At 39.5% G+C, this 16,533-nt stretch overlaps 16 non-coding genes across 16 annotated transcripts; all 16 read left to right on the top strand.

The window, feature by feature from the left end:
- Positions 1 to 143: 143 nt before the first annotated feature.
- TRNAG-GCC (transfer RNA glycine (anticodon GCC)) lies at positions 144 to 214 on the top strand. The gene has a single exon. It is a non-coding gene; the product is annotated as a tRNA-Gly (tRNA).
- A 1,297-nt stretch (positions 215 to 1,511) lies between these two features.
- Positions 1,512 to 1,582, top strand: TRNAG-GCC (transfer RNA glycine (anticodon GCC)). Its single transcript has one exon. It is a non-coding gene; the product is annotated as a tRNA-Gly (tRNA).
- Positions 1,583 to 2,291: 709 nt separating this feature from the next.
- On the top strand, positions 2,292 to 2,362 carry TRNAG-GCC (transfer RNA glycine (anticodon GCC)). Its single transcript has one exon. It is a non-coding gene; the product is annotated as a tRNA-Gly (tRNA).
- A 707-nt stretch (positions 2,363 to 3,069) lies between these two features.
- Positions 3,070 to 3,140, top strand: TRNAG-GCC (transfer RNA glycine (anticodon GCC)). Its single transcript has one exon. It is a non-coding gene; the product is annotated as a tRNA-Gly (tRNA).
- Positions 3,141 to 3,848: 708 nt separating this feature from the next.
- TRNAG-GCC (transfer RNA glycine (anticodon GCC)) lies at positions 3,849 to 3,919 on the top strand. Its single transcript has one exon. It is a non-coding gene; the product is annotated as a tRNA-Gly (tRNA).
- A 702-nt stretch (positions 3,920 to 4,621) lies between these two features.
- Positions 4,622 to 4,692, top strand: TRNAG-GCC (transfer RNA glycine (anticodon GCC)). The gene has a single exon. It is a non-coding gene; the product is annotated as a tRNA-Gly (tRNA).
- Positions 4,693 to 6,180: 1,488 nt separating this feature from the next.
- TRNAG-GCC (transfer RNA glycine (anticodon GCC)) lies at positions 6,181 to 6,251 on the top strand. Its single transcript has one exon. It is a non-coding gene; the product is annotated as a tRNA-Gly (tRNA).
- Positions 6,252 to 6,959: 708 nt separating this feature from the next.
- On the top strand, positions 6,960 to 7,030 carry TRNAG-GCC (transfer RNA glycine (anticodon GCC)). The gene has a single exon. It is a non-coding gene; the product is annotated as a tRNA-Gly (tRNA).
- A 1,720-nt stretch (positions 7,031 to 8,750) lies between these two features.
- TRNAG-GCC (transfer RNA glycine (anticodon GCC)) lies at positions 8,751 to 8,821 on the top strand. The gene has a single exon. It is a non-coding gene; the product is annotated as a tRNA-Gly (tRNA).
- Positions 8,822 to 10,289: 1,468 nt separating this feature from the next.
- Positions 10,290 to 10,360, top strand: TRNAG-GCC (transfer RNA glycine (anticodon GCC)). Its single transcript has one exon. It is a non-coding gene; the product is annotated as a tRNA-Gly (tRNA).
- Positions 10,361 to 11,068: 708 nt separating this feature from the next.
- On the top strand, positions 11,069 to 11,139 carry TRNAG-GCC (transfer RNA glycine (anticodon GCC)). Its single transcript has one exon. It is a non-coding gene; the product is annotated as a tRNA-Gly (tRNA).
- Positions 11,140 to 11,847: 708 nt separating this feature from the next.
- On the top strand, positions 11,848 to 11,918 carry TRNAG-GCC (transfer RNA glycine (anticodon GCC)). Its single transcript has one exon. It is a non-coding gene; the product is annotated as a tRNA-Gly (tRNA).
- Positions 11,919 to 13,638: 1,720 nt separating this feature from the next.
- TRNAG-GCC (transfer RNA glycine (anticodon GCC)) lies at positions 13,639 to 13,709 on the top strand. The gene has a single exon. It is a non-coding gene; the product is annotated as a tRNA-Gly (tRNA).
- Positions 13,710 to 14,414: 705 nt separating this feature from the next.
- TRNAG-GCC (transfer RNA glycine (anticodon GCC)) lies at positions 14,415 to 14,485 on the top strand. Its single transcript has one exon. It is a non-coding gene; the product is annotated as a tRNA-Gly (tRNA).
- A 705-nt stretch (positions 14,486 to 15,190) lies between these two features.
- On the top strand, positions 15,191 to 15,261 carry TRNAG-GCC (transfer RNA glycine (anticodon GCC)). The gene has a single exon. It is a non-coding gene; the product is annotated as a tRNA-Gly (tRNA).
- A 705-nt stretch (positions 15,262 to 15,966) lies between these two features.
- TRNAG-GCC (transfer RNA glycine (anticodon GCC)) lies at positions 15,967 to 16,037 on the top strand. Its single transcript has one exon. It is a non-coding gene; the product is annotated as a tRNA-Gly (tRNA).
- The last annotated feature ends 496 nt before the right edge of the window (positions 16,038 to 16,533 follow it).

The raw sequence follows: 16,533 nt of genomic DNA, 5'->3' as shown, positions 1-16,533 counted from the left end.
AATCAATTTAGTCCATCTTCATCTTCGGATATTCATGAAAAATAGGAAAGTCAGGAGCCTAAGAAACACAGAAAAGTCTTACACGCTACTGAAAGAAGATCAGTATTCATGCATCTCACGTAAAATCACACCAGACACCCGAGGCATTGGTGGTTCAGTGGTAGAATTCTCGCCTGCCACGCGGGAGGCCCTGGTTCGATTCCTGGCCGATGCACTTTTAGATTTGAAGCTTTCGTGACTGCAATGATTCATATTCTCAGGTTTTTTCGGTAAAGTCACGTAGGTAAAAAACATTAAAATTAATGAAAGTAAAATAAAACAAAATAAAATTCACGACGTTTCGGAGGCAACACAAGTCTCCGTCATCAGGTGGGACCGTCACAGCCGAATTAGCTGCATCAAGTGAAGCAATTCATTGTGTTGAGCACTACGTGATGTCTTTGATCGCCGCTCGCCCTCCGTCCCGACACGTCTCCATTCATTGTGTTGAGCACTGCGTGCAGTCTTTGATCACCGCTCCTCCTCCCTCCCGATACGTTTCCATTCATTGGCTACCACAGCCTGATAAGCTCTCCCCCCCCCCTTCTCCACCTCCCTTCAACTTGCTTATAAGGGATTACATCTTGAATCATTGCTTCACTTGATGCAGCTAATTCGGCTGTGACGGTCCCACCTGATGACGGAGACTTGTGTTGCCTCCGAAACGTCGTGAATTTTATTTTGTTTTGTTTTATTTTACTTTCATTAATTTTAATGTTTTTTACCTACGTGACTTTACCGAAAAAACCTGAGAATACGATGCACTTTTATCCAACTAAACAACAATAAACTGCAAATTTGGAGCGAATAAAAAAAAGAACCCACCATCATCTGCATATCGTGATGATAAAATTCAGAATCTATATACACAGAGAAAACGCAATTTTGGAGGATGGAAAAAATAAGAGTATTCATGCATCTCACGTAAAAAGAATTCGAGCGGAATGTGGTATTGGTGATTCAGTGGTAGAATTCTGGACTGCCACTTGGGAGACCTGGGATCGATTCCTGGCCAATGCACTTTTATCCAGATAAGGAACATTATAACCGATCAAAATGCACGTGGAGTGGTTTCAAGAAAATGACTTTCCATGTCAATGAAGAATATTTATCGCATAAAATCCATTCCCTTGTATACTTGCAGAAAAAAACACGGTGGGGTCACTTTCAGCTGCGGAAATCAGGTCGCAGTTATTTTTTCAACGAAATGCAATAACTAGTATTGGACACGAGTAGTGACAAATGATTTCTCTTTGCGGAAAGCGGTTCTACAAAAATCATTATAACAGGTGAAGAAATATTTTAACAACATCCCAATAACTAGCATATAATCAATTTAGTCCATCTTCATCTTCGGATATTCATGAAAAATAGGAAAGTCAGGAGCCTAAGAAACACAGAAAAGTCTCACACTCGACTGAAAGAAGATCAGTATTCATGCATCTCACGTAAAATCACACCAGACACACGAGGCATCGGTGGTTCAGTGGTAGAATTCTCGCCTGCCATGCGGGAGGCCCGGGTTCGATTCCTGGCCGATGCACTTTTATCCAACTAAACAACAATAAACTGCAAATTTGGAGCAAATATAAAAAAAGAACCCACCATCATCTGCATATCGTGATGATAAAATTCAGATTCTATATACACAGAGAAAACGCAATTTTGGAGGATGGAAAAAATAAGAGTATTCATGCATCTCACGTAAAAAGAATTCGAGCGGAGTGTGGTATTGGTGATTCAGTGGTAGAATTCTGGACTGCCACGTGGGAGACCTGGGATCGATTCCTGGCCAATGCACTTTTATCCAGATAAGGAACATTATAACCGATCAATATGCACGTGGAGTGGTTTAAAGAAAATGACTTTCCATGTCAATGAAGAATATTAATCGCATAAAATTCATTTCCTTGTATACTTGCAGAAAAAAACACGGTGGGTTCACTTTCAGATGCGGAAATCAGGTCGCAGCTATTTTGACAACGAAATGCAATAACTAGTATTGGACACGAGTAGTGACAAAGGATTTCTCTTTGCGGAAAGCGGTTCTACCAAATCTTTATAACAGGTGAAAAAATATTTTTAACAACATCCCAATAACTTGCATATAATCAATTTAGTCCATCTTCATCTTCGGATATTCATGAAAAATAGGAAAGTCAGGAGCCTAAGAAACACAGAAAAGTCTTACACGCTACTGAAAGAAGATCAGTATTCATGCATCTCACGTAAAATCACACCAGACACCCGAGGCATTGGTGGTTCAGTGGTAGAATTCTCGCCTGCCACGCGGGAGGCCCTGGTTCGATTCCTGGCCGATGCACTTTTATCCAACTAAACAACAATAAACTGCAAATTTGGATCGAATATAAAAAAGAACCCACCATCATCTGCATATCGTGATGATATAATTCAGATTCTATATACACAGAGAAAATGCAATTTTGGAGGATGGAAAAAATAACAGTATTCATGCATCTCACGTTAAAAGAATTCGAGCGGAATGTGGTATTGGTGATTCAGTGGTAGAATTCTGGACTGCCACGTGGGAGACCTGGGATCGATTCCTGGCCAATGCACTTTTATCCAGATAAGGAACATTATAACCTATCAAAATGCACGTGGAGTGGTTTCAAGAAAATGACTTTCCATGTCAATGAAGAATATTAATCGCATAAAATTCATTCCCTTGTATACTTGCAGAAAAAACACGGTGGGGTCACTTTCAGCTGCGGAAATCAGGTCGCAGTTATTTTGACAACGAAATGCAATAACTAGTATTGGACACGAGTAGTGACAAAGGATTTCTCTTTGCGGAAAGCAGTTCTACCAAATCTTTATAACAGGTGAAGAAATATTTTTAACAACATCCCAATAACTTGCAAATAATCAATTTAGTCCATCTTCATCTTCGGATATTCATGAAAAATAGGAAAGTCAGGAGCCTAAGAAACACAGAAAAGTCTTACACGCTACTGAAAGAAGATCAGTATTCATGCATCTCACGTAAAATCACACCAGACACACGAGGCATTGGTGGTTCAGTGGTAGAATTCTCGCCTGCCATGCGGGAGGCCCGGGTTCGATTCCCGGCTGATGCACTTTTATCCAACTAAACAACAATAAACTGCAAATTTGGAGCGAATATAAAAAAAGAACCCACCATCATCTGCATATCGTGATGATAAAATTCAGATTCTATATACACAGAGAAAACGCAATTTTGGAGGATGGAAAAAATAAGAGTATTCATGCATCTCACGTAAAAAGAATTCGAGCGGAATGTGGTATTGGTGATTCAGTGGTAGAATTCTGGACTGCCACGTGGGAGACCTGGGATCGATTCCTGGCCAATGCACTTTTATCCAGATAAGGAACATTATAACTGATCAAAATGCACGTGGAGTGGTTTCAAGAAAATGACTTTCCATGTCAATGAAGAATATTAATCACATAAAATTCATTTCCTTGTATACTTGCAGAAAAAACACGGTGGGGTCACTTTCAGATGCGGAAATCAGGTCGCAGCTATTTTGACAACGAAATGCAATAACTAGTATTGGACACTAGTAGTGACAAAGGATTTCTCTTTGCGGAAAGCGGTTCTACCAAATCTTTATAACAGGTGAAGAAATATTTTTAACAACATCCCAATAACTTGCATATAATAAATTTAGTCCATCTTCATCTTCGGATATTCATGAAAAATAGGAAAGTCAGGAGCCTAAGAAACACAGAAAAGTCTCACACGCTACTGAAAGTAGATCAGTATTCATGCATCTCACGTAAAATCACACCAGACACACGAGGCATCGGTGGTTCAGTGGTAGAATTCTCGCCTGCCACGCGGGAGGCCCGGGTTTGATTCCCGGCCGATGCACTTTTATCCAACTAAACAACAATAAACTGCAAATTTGGAGCGAATAAAAAAAAAGAACCCACTATCATCTGCATATCGTGATGATAAAATTCAGATTCTATATACACAGAGAAAACGCAATTTTGGAGGATGGAAAAAATAAGAGTATTCATGCATCTCACGTAAAAAGAATTCGAGCGGAATGTGGTATTGGTGATTCAGTGGTAGAATTCTGGACTGCCACGTGGGAGACCTGGGATCGATTCCTGGCCAATGCACTTTTATCCAGATAAGGAACATTATAACCGATCAAAATGCACGTGGAGTGGTTTCAAGAAAATGACTTTCCATGTCAATGAAGAATATTAATCGCATAAAATTCATTCCCTTGTATACTTGCAGAAAAAACACGGTGGGGTCACTTTCAGCTGCGGAAATCAGGTCGCAGTTATTTTGACAACGAAATGCAATAACTAGTATTGGACACGAGTAGTGACAAAGGATTTCTCTTTGCGGAAAGCGGTTCTACCAAATCTTTATAACAGGTGAAGAAATATTTTTAACAACATCCCAATAACTTGCATATAATCAATTTAGTCCATCTTCGGATATTAATGAAAAATAGGAAAGTCAGGAGCCTAAGAAACACAGAAAAGTCTCACACGCTACTGAAAGAAGATCAGTATTCATGCATCTCACGTAAAATCACACCAGACACACGAGGCATCGGTGGTTCAGTGGTAGAATTCTCGCCTGCCACGCGGGAGGCCCGGGTTCGATTCCCGGCCGATGCACTATTATCCAACTAAACAACAATAAACTGCAAAATTGGAGCAAATAAAAAAAAAGAACCCACCATCATCTGCATATCGTGATGATAAAATTCAGCTTCTATATACACAGAGAAAACGCAATTTTGGAGGATGGAAAAAATAAGAGTATTCATGCATCTCACGTAAAAAGAATTCGAGCGGATTGTGGTATTGGTGATTCAGTGGTAGAATTCTGGACTGCCACGTGGGAGACCTGGGATCGATTCCTGGCCAATGCTCTTTTATGCAGATAAGGAACATTATAACCGATCAAAATGCACGTGGAGTGGTTTCAAGAAAATGACTTTCCATGTCAATGAAGAATATTAATCGCATACAATTCATTCCCTTGTATACTTGCAGAAAAAACACGGTGGGGTCACTTTCAGCTGCGGAAATCAGGTCGCAGTTATTTTGACAACGAAATGCAATAACTAGTATTGGACACGAGTAGTGACAAAGGATTTCTCTTTGCGGAAAGCGGTTCTACCAAATCTTTATAACAGGTGAAGAAATATTTTTAACAACATCCCAATAACTTGCATATAATCAATTTAGTCAATCTTCATCTTCGGATATTCATGAAAAATAGGAAAGTCAGGAGCCTAAGAAACACAGAAAAGTCTTACACGCTACTGAAAGAAGATCAGTATTCATGCATCTCACGTAAAATCACACCAGACACACGAGGCATTGGTGGTTCAGTGGTAGAATTCTCGCCTGCCATGCCGGAGGCCCGGGTTCGATTCCCGGCCGATGCACTTTTATCCAACTAAACAACAATAAACTGCAAACTTGGAGCGAATATAAAAAAAGAACCCACCATCATCTGCATATCGTGATGATAAAATTCAGATTCTACATACACAGAGAAAACGCAATTTTGGAGGATGGAAAAAATAAGAGTATTCATGCATCTCACGTAAAAAGAATTCGAGCGGAATGTGGTATTGGTGATTCAGTGGTAGAATTCTGGACTGCCACGTGGGAGACCTGGGATCGATTCCTGGCCAATGCACTTTTATCCAGATAAGGAACATTATAACCGATCAAAATGCACGTGGAGTGGTTTCAAGAAAATGACTTTCCATGTCAATGAAGAATATTAATCGCATAAAATTCATTTCCTTGTATACTTGCAGAAAAAAACACGGTGGGGTCACTTTCAGATGCGGAAATTAGGTCGCAGCTATTTTGACAACGAAATGCAATAACTAGTATTGGACACGAGTAGTGACAAAGGATTTCTCTTTGCGGAAAGCGGTTCTACCAAATCTTTATAACAGGTGAAGAAATATTTTTAACAACATCCCAATAACTTGCATATAATAAATTTAGTCCATCTTCATCTTCGGATATTCATGAAAAATAGGAAAGTCAGGAGCCTAAGAAACACAGAAAAGTCTTACACGCTACTGAAAGAAGATCAGTATTCATGCATCTCACGTAAAATCACACCAGACGCACGAGGCATCGGTGGTTCAGTGGTAGAATTCTCGCCTGCCACGCGGGAGGCCCGGGTTCGATTCCCGGCCGATGCACTTTTATCCAACTAAACAACAATAAACTGCAAATTTGGAGCGAATAAAAAAAAAGAACCCACCATCATCTGCATATCGTGATGATAAAATTCAGATTCTATATACACAGAGAAAACGCAATTTTGGAGGATGGAAAAAATAAGAGTATTCATGCATCTCACGTAAAAAGAATTCGAGCCGAATGTGGTATAGGTAATTCAGTGGTAGAATTCTGGACTGCCACGTGGGAGACCTGGGATCGTTTACTGGCCAATGCACTTTTATCCAGATAATCAACATCATAACCGATTAAAATGCACGTCGAGTGGTTTCAAGAAAATGACTTTCCATGTCAATGAAGAATATTTATCGCATAAAATGCATTCCCTTGTATACTTGCAGAAAAAACACGGTGGGGTCACTTTCAGCTGCGGAAATCAGGTCGCAGTTATTTTGACAACGAAATGCAATAACTAGTATTGGACACGAGTAGTGACAAAGGATTTCTCTTTGCGGAAAGCAGTTCTACCAAATCTTTATAACAGGTGAAGAAATATTTTTAACAACATCCCAATAACTTGCATATAATAAATTTAGTCCATCTTCATCTTCGGATATTCATGAAAAATAGGAAAGTCAGGAGCCTAAGAAACACAGAAAAGTCTTACACGCTACTGAAAGAAGATCAGTATTCATGCATCTCACGTAAAATCACACCAGACACACGAGGCATCGGTGGTTCAGTGGTAGAATTCTCGCCTGCCACGCGGGAGGCCCGGGTTCGATTCCCGGCCGATGCACTTTTATCCAACTAAACAACAATAAACTGCAAATTTGGAGCGAATAAAAAAAAAGAACCCACCATCATCTGCAAATCGTGATGATAAAATTCAGATTCTATATACACAGAGAAAACGCAATTTTGGAGGATGGAAAAAATAAGAGTATTCATGCATCTCACGTAAAAAGAATTCGAGCGGAATGTGGTATAGGTAATTCAGTGGTAGAATTCTGGACTGCCACGTGGGAGACCTGGGATCGTTTACTGGCCAATGCACTTTTATCCAGATAATCAACATCATAACCGATTAAAATGCACGTCGAGTGGTTTCAAGAAAATGACTTTCCATGTCAATGAAGAATATTTATCGCATAAAATGCATTCCCTTGTATACTTGCAGAAAAAACACGGTGGGGTCACTTTCAGCTGCGGAAATCAGGTCGCAGTTATTTTGACAACGAAATGCAATAACTAGTATTGGACACGAGTAGTGACAAATGATTTCTCTTTGCGGAAAGCGGTTCTACAAAAATCTTTATAACAGGTGAAGAAATATTTTAACAGCATCCCAATAACTTGCATATAATCAATTTAGTCCATCTTCATCTTCGGATATTCATGACAAATGGGAAAGTCAGGAGCCTAAGAAACACAGAAAAGTCTCACTTACACGCGACTGAAAGAAGATCAACGAAATGCAATAACTAGTATTGGACACGAGTAGTGACAAATGATTTCTCTTTGCGGAAAGCGGTTCTACAAAAATCTTTATAACAGGTGAAGAAATATTTTAACAACATCCCAATAACTTGCATATAATCAATTTAGTCCATCTTCATCTTCGGATATTCATGAAAAATGGGAAAGTCAGGAGCCTAAGAAACAAAGAAAAGTCTCACACTCGACTGAAAGAAGATCAGTATTCAAGCATCTCACGTAAAATCACACCAGACACACGAGGCATTGGTGGTTCAGTGGTAGAATTCTCGCCTGCCATGCGGGAGGCCCTGGTTCGATTCCCGGCCGATGCACTTTTATCCAACTAAACAACAATAAACTGCAAATTTGGAGCGAATATAAAAAAAAAACCCACCATCATCTGCATATCATGATGATAAAATTCAGATTCTATATACACAGAGAAAACGCAATTTTGGAGGATGGAAAAAATAAGAGTATTCATGCATCTCACGTAAAAAGAATTCGAGCGGAATGTGGTATAGGTAATTCAGTGGTAGAATTTTGGACTGCGACGTGGGAGACCTGGGATCGTTTACTGGCCAATGCACTTTTATCCAGATAAGCAACATTATAACCGATGAAAATGCACGTGGAGTGGTTTCAAGAAAATGACTTTCCATGTCAATGAAGAATATTAATCGCATAAAATTCATTCCCTTGTATACTTGCAGAAAAAACACGGTGGGGTCACTTTCAGCTGCAGAAATCAGGTCGCAGTTATTTTGACAACGAAATGCAATAACTAGTATTGGACACGAGTAGTGACAAATGATTTCTCTTTGCAGAAAGCGGTTCTACAAAAATCTTTATAACAGGTGAAGAAATATTTTAACAGCATCCCAATAACTTGCATATAATCAATTTAGTCCATCTTCATCTTCGGATATTCATGACAAATAGGAAAGTCAGGAGCCTAAGAAACACAGAAAAGTCTCACACGCTACTGAAAGAAGATCAGTATTCATGCATCTCACGTAAAATCACGCCAGACACACGAGGCATCGGTGGTTCAGTGGTAGAATTCTCGCCTGCCATGCGGGAGGCCCGGGTTCGATTCCCGGCCGATGCACTTTTATCCAACTAAACAACAATAAACTGCAAATTTGGAGCGAATATAAAATATATCGTGATGATAAAATTCAGATTCTATATACACAGAGAAAACGCAATTTTGGAGGATGGAAAAAATAAGAGTATTCATGCATCTCACGTAAAAAGAATTCGAGCGGAATGTGGTATAGGTAATTCAGTGGTAGAATTCTGGACTGCCACGTGGGAGACCTGGGATCGTTTACTGGCCAATGCACTTTTATCCAGATAAGCAACATCATAACCGATCAAAATGCACGTGGAGTGGTTTCAAGAAAATGACTTTCCATGTCAATGAAGAATATTTATCGCATAAAATTCATTCCCTTGTATACTTGCAGAAAAAAACACGGTGGGGTCACTTTCAGCTGCGGAAATCAGGACGCAGTTATTTTGACATCGAAATGCAATAACTAGTATTGGACACGAGTAGTGACAAATTATTTCTCTTTGCGGAAAGCGGTTCTACAAAAATCATTATAACAGGTGAAGAAATATTTTAACAACATCCCAATAACTTGCATATAATCAATTTAGTCCATCTTCATCTTCGGATATTCATGAAAAATGGGAAAGTCAGGAGCCTAAGAAACACAGAAAAGTCTCACACTCGACTGAAAGAAGATCAGTATTCAAGCATCTCACGTAAAATCACACCAGACACACGAGGCATCGGTGGTTCAGTGGTAGAATTCTCGCCTGCCAGGCGGGAGACACGGGTTCGATTCCAGACAGATGCACTTTTATCCAACTAAACAACAATAAACTGCAAATTTGGAGCGAATATAAAAAAGAACCCACCATCATCTGCAGATCGTGATGAAAAAATTCAGATTCTATATATACAGAGAAAACGCAATTTTGGAGGATGGAAAAAAGAAGAGTATTCATGCATCTCACGTAAAATAAATTCGAGTGGAATGTGGTATTGGTGATTCAGTGGTAGAATTCTAGACTGCCACGTGGGAGACCTGGGATCGATTCCTGGCCAATGCACTTTTATCCAGATAAGCAACATTATAACCGATGAAAATGCACGTGGAGTGGTTTCAAGAAAATGACTTTCCATGTCAATGAAGAATATTAATCGCATAAAATTCATTCCCTTGTATTCTTGCAGAAAAAAACACGGTGGGGTCACTTTCAGATGCGGAAATCAGGTCGCAGTTATTTTGACAGCGAAATGCAATAACTAGTATTGGACACGAGTAGTGACAAAGGATTTCTCTTTGCGGAAAGCGGTTCTACCAAATCTTTATAACAGGTGAAGAAATATTTTTAACAACATCCCAATAACTTGCATATAATCAATTTAGTCCATCTTCATCTTCGGATATTCATGAAAAATACGAAAGTCAGGAGCCTAAGAAACACAGAAAAGTCTTACACGCTACTGAAAGAAGATCAGTATTCATGCATCTCACGTAAAATCACACCAGACACACGAGGCATTGGTGGTTCAGTGGTAGAATTCTCGCCTGCCATGCGGGAGGCCCGGGTTCGATTCCCGGCCGATGCACTTTTATCCAACTAAACAACAATAAACTGCAAATTTGGAGCGAATATAAAAAAAGAACCCACCATCATCTGCATATCGTGATGATAAAATTCAGATTCTATATACACAGAGAAAACGCAATTTTGGAGGATGGAAACAATAAGAGTATTCATGCATCTCACGTAAAAATAATTCGAGCGGAATGTGGTAAAGGTAATTCATTGGTAGAATTCTGGACTGCCACGTGTGAGACCTGGGATCGTTTACTGGCCAATGCACTTTTATCCAGAGAAGCAACATCATAACCGATTAAAATGCACGTGGAGTGGTTTCAAGAAAATGACTTTCCATGTCAATGAAGAATATTAATCGCATAAAATTCATTCCCTTGTATACTTGCAGAAAAAACACGGTGGGGTCACTTTAAGATGCGGAAATCAGGTCGCAGCTCTTTTGACAACGAAATGCAATAACTAGTATTGGACACGAGTAGTGACAAAGGATTTCTCTTTGCGGAAAGCAGTTCTACCAAATCTTTATAACAGGTGAAGAAATATTTTTAACAACATCCAAATAACTTGCATATAATAAATTTAGTCCATCTTCATCTTCGGATATTCATGAAAAATAGGAAAGTCAGGAGCCTAAGAAACACAGAAAAGTCTCACACGCTACTGAAAGAAGATCAGTATTCATGCATCTCACGTAAAATCACGCCAGACACACGAGGCATCGGTGGTTCAGTGGTAGAATTCTCGCCTGCCACGCGGGAGGCCCGGGTTCGATTCCCGGCCGATGCACTTTTATCCAACTAAACAACAATAAACTGCAAATTTGGAGCGAATATAAAAAAAGAACCCACCATCATCTGCATATCGTGATGATAAAATTCAGATTCTATAGACACAGAGAAAACGCAATTTTGGAGGATGGAAACAATAAGAGTATTCATGCATCTCACGTAAAAATAATTCGAGCGGAATGTGGTAAAGGTAATTCATTGGTAGAATTCTGGACTGCCACGTGGGAGACCTGGGATCGTTTACTGGCCAATGCACTTTTATCCAGAGGAGCAACATCATAACCGATTAAAATGCACGTGGAGTGGTTTCAAGAAAATGACTTTCCATGTCAATGAAGAATATTAATCGCATAAAATTCATTCCCTTGTATACTTGCAGAAAAAACACGGTGGGGTCACTTTCAGATGCGGAAATCAGGTCGCAGCTATTTTGACAACGAAATGCAATAACATGTATTGGACACGAGTAGTGACAAAGGATTTCTCTTTGCGGAAAGCGGTTCTACCAAATCTTTATAACAGGTGAAGAAATATTTTTAACAACATCCCAATAACTTGCATATAATAAATTTAGTCCATCTTCATCTTCGGATATTCATGAAAAATAGGAAAGTCAGGAGCCTAAGAAACACAGAAAAGTCTCACACGCTACTGAAAGAAGATCAGTATTCATGCATCTCACGTAAAATCACACCAGACACACGAGGCATTGGTGGTTCAGTGGTAGAATTCTCGCCTGCCACGCGGGAGGCCCGGGTTCGATTCCCGGCCGATGCACTTTTATCCAACTAAACAACAATAAACTGCAAATTTCGAGCGAATATAAAAAAAAGAACCCACCATCATCTGCATATCGTGATGATAAAATTCAGATTCTATAGACACAGAGAAAACGCAATTTTGGAGGATGGAAAAAATAAGAGTATTCATGCATCTCACGTAAAAAGAATTCGAGCGGAATGTGGTATAGGTAATTCAGTGGTAGAATTCTGGACTGCCACGTGGGAGACCTAGAATCGTTTACTGGCCAATGCACTTTTATCCAGATAAGTAACATCATAACCGATTAAAATGCACGTCGAGTGGTTTCAAGAAAATGACTTTCCTTGTCAATGAAGAATATTTATCGCATAAAATTCATTCCCTTGTATACTTGCAGAAAAAAAACACGGTGGGGTCACTTTCAGCTGCGGAAATCAGGTCGCAGTTATTTTGACAACGAAATGCAATAACTAGTATTGGACACGAGTAGTGACAAATGATTTCTCTTTGCGGAAAGCGGTTCTACAAAAATATTTATAACAGGTGAAGAAATATTTTAACAGCATCCCAATAACTTGCATATAATCAATTTAGTCCATCTTCATCTTCGGATATTCATGAAAAATGGGAAAGTCAGGAGCCTAAGAAACACAGAAAAGTCTCACTTACACGCGACTGAAAGAAGATCAACGAAATGCAATAACTAGTATTGGACACGAGTAGTGTCAAATGATTTCTCTTTGCGGAAAGCTGTTCTACCAAATCTTTATAACAGGTGAAGAAATATTTTTAACAACATCCCAATAACTTGCATATAATCAATTTAGTCCATCTTCATCTTCGGATATTCATGAAAAAAAGGAAAGTCAGGAGCCTTAGAAACACAGAAAAGTCTCACACTCGACTGAAAGAAGATCAGTATTCAAGCATCTCACGTACCATCACACCAGACACACGAGGCATCGGTGGTTCAGTGGTAGAATTCTCGCCTGCCACGCGGGAGGCCCGGGTTCGATTCCTGGCCGAAGCACTTTTTTCCAACTAAACAACAATAAACTGCAAATTTGGAGCGAATATAAAAAAGAACCCACCATCTGCAGATCGTGATGAAAAAATTCAGATTCTATATATACAGAGAAAACGCAATTTTGGAGGATGGAAAAAAGAAGAGTATTCATGCAACTCACGTAAAAAAAATTCGAGTGGAATGTGGTATTGGTGATTCAGTGGTAGAATTCTGGACTGCCACGTGGGAGACCTGGGATCGATTCCTGGCCAATGCACTTTTATCCAGATAAGCATCATTATAACCGATGAAAATGCACGTGGAGTGGTTTCAAGAAAATGACTTTCCATGTCAATGAAGAATTTTAATCGCATAAAATTCATTCCCTTGTATACTTGCAGAAAAAAACACGGTGGGGTCACTTTCAGCAGCGGAAATCAGGTCGCAGCTATTTTGACAACGAAATTCAATAACTAGTATTGGACACGAGTAGTGACAAAGGATTTCTCTTTGCGGAAAGCGGTTCTACCAAATCTTTATAACAGGTGAAGAAATATTTTTAACAACATCTCAATAACTTGCATATAATACATTTATTCCATCTTCATCTTCGGATATTCATGAAAAATAGGAAAGTCAGGAGCCTAAGAAACACAGAAAAGTCTCACACGCTACTGAAAGAAGATCAGTATTCATGCATCTCACGTAAAATCACGCCAGACACAAGATGCATTGGTGGTTCAGTGGTAGAATTCTCGCCTGCCACGCGGGAGGCCCGGGTTCGATTCCCGGCCGATGCACTTTTTTCCAACTAAACAACAATAAACTGCAAATTTGGAGCGAATATAAAAAACAGCCCACCATCTGCAGATCGTGATGAAAAAATTCAGATTCTATATATACAGAGAAAACGCAATTTTGGAGGATGGAAAAAAGAAGAGTATTCATGCATCTCACGTAAAAAAAATTCGAGTGGAATGTGGTATTGGTGATTCAGTGGTAGAATTCTGGACTGCCACGTGGGAGACCTGGGATCGATTCCTGGCCAATGCACTTTTATCCAGATAAGCATCATTATAACCGATGAAAATGCACGTGGAGTGGTTTCAAGAAAATGACTTTCCATGTCAATGAAGAATTTTAATCGCATAAAATTCATTCCCTTGTATACTTGCAGAAAAAAACACGGTGGGGTCACTTTCAGCTGCGGAAATCAGGTCGCAGCTATTTTGACAACGAAATTCAATAACTAGTATTGGACATGAGTAGTGACAAAGGATTTCTCTTTGCGGAAAGCGGTTCTACCAAATCTTTATAACAGGTGAAGAAATATTTTTAACAACATCCCAATAACTTGCATATAATAAATTTAGTCCATCTTCATCTTCGGATATTCATGAAAAATAGGAAAGTCAGGAGCCTAAGAAACACAGAAAAGTCTCACACGCTACTGAAAAAAGATCAGTATTCATGCATCTCACGTAAAATCACGCCAGACACAAGAGGCATTGGTGGTTCAGTGGTAGAATTCTCGCCTGCCACGCGGGAGGCCCGGGTTCGATTCCCGGCCGATGCACTTTTTTCCAACTAAACAACAATAAACTGCAAATTTGGAGCGAATATAAAAAAGAACCCACCATCTGCAGATCGTGATGAAAAAATTCAGATTCTACATATACAGAGAAAACGCAATTTTGGAGGATGGAAAAAAGAAGAGTATTCATGCATCTCACGTAAAAAAAATTCGAGTGGAATGTGGTATTGGTGATTCAGTGGTAGAATTCTGGACTGCCACGTGGGAGACCTGGGATCGATTCCTGGCCAATGCACTTTTATCCAGATAAGCATCATTATAACCGATGAAAATGCACGTGGAGTGGTTTCAAGAAAATGACTTTCCATGTCAATGAAGAATTTTAATCGCATAAAATTCATTCCCTTGTATACTTGCAGAAAAAAACACGGTGGGGTCACTTTCAGCTGCGGAAATCAGGTCGCAGCTATTTTGACAACGAAATTCAATAACTAGTATTGGACACGAGTAGTGACAAAGGATTTCTCTTTGCGGAAAGCGGTTCTACCAAATCTTTATAACAGGTGAAGAAATATTTTTAACAACATCCCAATAACTTGCATATAATAAATTTATTCCATCTTCATCTTCGGATATTCATGAAAAATAGGAAAGTCAGGAGCCTAAGAAACACAGAAAAGTCTCACACGCTACTGAAAAAAGATCAGTATTCATGCATCTCACGTAAAATCACGCCAGACACAAGAGGCATTGGTGGTTCAGTGGTAGAATTCTCGCCTGCCACGCGGGAGGCCTGGGTTCGATTCCCGGCCGATGCACTTTTTTCCAACTAAACAACAATAAACTGCAAATATGGAGCGAATATAAAAAAGAACCCACCATCTGCAGATCGTGATGAAAAAATTCAGATTCTATATATACAGAGAAAACGCAATTTTGGAGGATGGAAAAAAGAAGAGTATTCATGCATCTCACGTAAAAAAAATTCGAGTGGAATGTGGTATTGGTGATTCAGTGGTAGAATTCTGGACTGCCACGTGGGAGACCTGGGATCGATTCCTGGCCAATGCACTTTTATCCAGATAAGCATCATTATAACCGATGAAAATGCACGTGGAGTGGTTTCAAGAAAATGACTTTCCATGTCAATGAAGAATTTTAATCGCATAAAATTCATTCCCTTGTATACTTGCAGAAAAAAACACGGTGGGGTCACTTTCAGCTGCGGAAATCAGGTCGCAGCTATTTTGACAACGAAATTCAATAACTAGTATTGGACACGAGTAGTGACAAAGGATTTCTCTTTGCGGAAAGCGGTTCTACCAAATCTTTATAACAGGTGAAGAAATATTTTTAACAACATCCCAATAACTTGCATATAATAAATTTAGTCCATCTTCATCTTCGGATATTCATGAAAAATAGGAAAGTCAGGAGCCTAAGAAACACAGAAAAGTCTCACACGCTACTGAAAAAAGATCAGTATTCATGCATCTCACGTAAAATCACGCCAGACACAAGAGGCATTGGTGGTTCAGTGGTAGAATTCTCGCCTGCCACGCGGGAGGCCCGGGTTCGATTCCCGGCCGATGCACTTTTTTCCAACTAAACAACAATAAACTGCAAATTTGGAGCGAATATAAAAAAGAACCCACCATCTGCAGATCGTGATGAAAAAATTCAGATTCTACATATACAGAGAAAACGCAATTTTGGAGGATGGAAAAAAGAAGAGTATTCATGCATCTCACGTAAAAAAAATTCGAGTGGAATGTGGTATTGGTGATTCAGTGGTAGAATTCTGGACTGCCACGTGGGAGACCTGGGATCGATTCCTGGCCAATGCACTTTTATCCAGATAAGCATCATTATAACCGATGAAAATGCACGTGGAGTGGTTTCAAGAAAATGACTTTCCATGTCAATGAAGAATTTTAATCGCATAAAATTCATTCCCTTGTATACTTGCAGAAAAAAACACGGTGGGGTCACTTTCAGCTGCGGAAATCAGGTCGCAGCTATTTTGACAACGAAATTCAATAACTAGTATTGGACACGAGTAGTGACAAAGGATTTCTCTTTGCGGAAAG

The sequence above is a fragment of the Lampetra planeri genome, chromosome 4 (assembly GCF_965212315.1).
Source record: "Lampetra planeri chromosome 4, kcLamPlan1.2.h2, whole genome shotgun sequence".
Lineage (NCBI taxonomy): Eukaryota > Metazoa > Chordata > Hyperoartia > Petromyzontiformes > Petromyzontidae > Lampetra > Lampetra planeri.
This window is presented reverse-complemented; position numbering and strand designations above follow the sequence as displayed.